The sequence below is a fragment of the Solanum tuberosum genome, unplaced genomic scaffold, assembly GCF_000226075.1.
Source record: "Solanum tuberosum cultivar DM 1-3 516 R44 unplaced genomic scaffold, SolTub_3.0 scf00309, whole genome shotgun sequence".
Lineage (NCBI taxonomy): Eukaryota > Viridiplantae > Streptophyta > Magnoliopsida > Solanales > Solanaceae > Solanum > Solanum tuberosum.
Genome location: NW_006239232.1, coordinates 1 through 3,533, shown reverse-complemented (window position 1 = coordinate 3,533; position 3,533 = coordinate 1). Strand labels below are relative to the sequence as shown.

The 3,533-nt window shown below is 30.5% G+C and overlaps 1 long non-coding RNA gene across 1 annotated transcript; it reads right to left on the bottom strand.

Moving 5' to 3' along the window:
• Positions 1-2,921: 2,921 nt before the first annotated feature.
• LOC107063127 (uncharacterized) lies at positions 2,922-3,218 on the bottom strand. The gene is made up of 2 exons (XR_001475093.1): positions 3,123-3,218; positions 2,922-3,010 (listed from the first exon to the last, which is right to left on the bottom strand). It is a non-coding gene; the product is annotated as an uncharacterized lncRNA (long non-coding RNA).
• Positions 3,219-3,533: the final 315 nt, after the last annotated feature.

Sequence of the window (3,533 nt, the reverse complement as noted above, 5' to 3'; positions counted from 1 at the left end):
AAAAGTGTTCCAACTGCAATTCAAAACAATCAAAGATAATGTGTCTAGACACTGAATTGAATTAAAGAAAATAAATACAAAGAGAAGTAAATCCTATTTATATTAGTCAATTGGAAAGATGAACTTATAAACAATGTACAAAATAATTCAAATACCTTTTAATTCTTTTTCATGGGAGGATTTTTCATTGCCATGCTTGGATATTCTTTTTCCCCTGAACTAAGATGTTCAATTGTGCGCTTTTTCGCATCTGTAATATTGACTGTCGTAGATGCCATTGATTTATGAATCACATCTTGTTTCTCCAGGTAAGACAAAATGGATAATTTTTGCGTTGCATCCAATTTTTTTGTGAATAGCCTTTTTATTTGAATGTTAAATATCTTGCCGTTCAATTCATCTTCCACATTTTGGAGGGATAATGTTTCTTTCTGAAAAAATGGAAAAGAATGATTATAATAACAAAATGATTAATATTTTATATATTATATATATAATAATAAGAATTAAAGCAAAGTGGATGAGGAAAGAAAAGTGAATCATAAAAAAGATACCAAGTATGTTTTTAAAGGAAAATCAATATCTCTATGTTTATGTATTTACATCTGAACTCAAATTCAATATTAAAGGTCTTTCAGCTAATCAGAGCCACACATGTAGCAGTTCTAAAACGGTGACGCCTATTGTGGTAGGTGCGCATGACATCTTAGGCATAAAGTTCTTAGCCAATGGCTAACTATGTGAGATGTTATAAAGAAAGTTAACTGTAAACAGACAACAAAAAGTATAAGTTGGGTGATTCATGAGATATTTGTCTATTGAAGGTAAGTTTCCATTCCCTCATCATTTATAACATTCTATGCTATTTGACAAGGAACTGACGAGATATTGTTGGAAAGCGGTGAACTGAAGTTCTTCCTACTATAAAGGTCTTCACAACTTACATTATACAAAATGAATCTTTATTACAATTTTTCTTATGCTAGAATTTTAAGCCTATAGAGAAAATGATGAGATGATATTAGTCTATGATTACATGGCTAATGGGCCTTTGAGAGAGAACCTTTACAAGCACAATAAGCCACCCTTGTGATGGAAGCAAAGGTTGGATATTTGTATTGGTGCAGTTAGAGGTCTTCACTATCTTCACACAGGTGCAAGGTACACTATCATCCATAGGGATGTGAAAACTACAAATATTTTGGTGGATGACAAGTGAGTGGCAAAGGTTTTTGATTTGGATATTTGGATCCAGAGTACTTTAGAAGACAGCAAGTAAAAGAAAAGTGTGATGTCTACTCTTTTGGGGTTGTCCTATTTGAAGTATTGTCTGGAATGTCAGCTCTAAATGCTAGGACATACAACATGTGGGTTAAGGGGAGGTAGAGTGTTCGCAAACTTTACCCTTCCGAGTACAACAAATCAAAGTAGGTATGAAAAAGAAATACAGCATGACAAGAACTTAATATCTACCAGGAACCTTAATTAACTTGGATATCATTAGCTATTGATCAAAATTTAATCTTGATCTTTAAGAAATAACAGAAAATCATACCAGAGAAAACAAATCAAACAGGGCATCCAGTATATTTCTTTTTAATAGACTATTTCCACAATATTGGGAAGTTAATTCATCTAAAATAAAAGGGCAGGAACAAACCAGGAATAAGATCAATCCTTATTAAAACTGAACCTTTACTTCACTCTATTGATTGACTACAGTAGAACCATGAGAACTTTTTGAACCTAAAACCAATTGTTTATATACGATATTATTTAGCAAAAAGCAAAAAAAGCAAGTAAACACAGGAGTAACTAAAACATGGTATAAAGTAGGCAGATCTGCAACTTTCACATATCCAGATTCATCCCATAATATGTTTGCGATTTCACTCAGAAATTAAAAGCTTTCCAGACATTGAACAGGCTTACTTCAGTCATCAATAAACAAACAAAGCATGAGACCGTGAAACAGCTAGAAAGACTTAACAGAATCAGTCTTCAGGTCTCAATCAATTATTGCGTCAGGATCATGCTTCAGGTCTCAATGAATTATTGCATCAGGTTTATGTTTAGAATCAAGATCGAAACTTTCATGGTTATGGCATTTTTACAGAAGCTAGTGCAATGAAGAAGATGAACAAGGAATAACATAAAAAGCAAATAAGAGACCAGAGACATCATTATCATATCTTATCATTTTGTTTTGGCCCATCTAAAATATCTTTTCTCTGCAAGAAAATCTACACTTTATGTTATCTTTATATATTAATTATAATAATTCTATGTTAAATGTTACCTTCAGTATATAAAGTCATATGAAAGCTGTATATATTTTGGAATTTTGTATTATTATTAGCATCACATCAATTGAGTAACAGTACAGACTACTAAAAAAAAAATTGTAACCTTTTGAATTAATTTTAAAACACTATCAACCAAAAAGAATCTTTCTTTGAAAACAACTAATAAGATATGAAGATAAATGACAAGAGTAATATTGTATATATATTTACAGCTTGTCTATGATAATAAATTCTTGAATTAGTTTTCCAGTCACAGTCTTTGTTGAAGGACTATTCAATCACATTACTCTAACAAAAGAGAGGGGAAGATGCACAAACAAACCAAAAAAAAAAAATAAGAAGAAAAAAAAGACAATCTTCGCAAAAATAAACAAGAACAATCCTAAAACTACAATTAAACTCCGAAAAAGTAGTAACCATTTGGAGAAGACGACTACAAAGACAACGTTACTGAAACTCAAAAGAATTAATCACTTTATTAAATACAAGTATATACATCAACTACGAAAATGGAAAAGAAAAAAGAAAACACTATCAACCAAAAAGAACCTTTATTTGAAAACAAGTAATAAGATATGAAGATAAATGACAAGAGTGATATTCTGTATATACTTACAGCTTGTCCATGACAATAAACTCTTGAATTCGTTTTCCAGTTGTAGTCTTTGTTGAAGGACTGCCATTAATGACAATGGCGAGCACATCTTACATTAAACAAAAATAAAGAAAGAATAATTAGATCATGAGAAATATTCTATTATAGTAACAATGGATTTTATGTGAATACTAAGAATAATTAAATAAATTTATAAATACCAAATTCAAATTCTTTGGGTTGTTACTCAAAAGTGTCAAATGTGGTAAGAGCTAGTCGTGTTGGTGGTGGTAATGGATCCTGTGGAGGTTTGACCTCTTCAATGGTTCAACAATGGTGTTTTATCGAGTGTCCAAATGAATTTGTTAAGTGAATTTTCATATCCAAGAGGTGGTACTTTCACATGTGCAACCAATACCAAGTAAGTCTTGAAAGGAGCAAATTCTTTTTCAAAATATGTTATATCAGTACTGTAAATAGTGGCCTGAACTTGATTCTCCTGTAAAAGAATTTGTAAAAAGTTTGATTAGTTGTGTAAAATTTAAAAGTTATTTTATTATTTTTCATATTACTAAAGTTAAAATATAAAATAATCGATTATTTAGTTAACTGAAGTAAAATTACGATTTTAA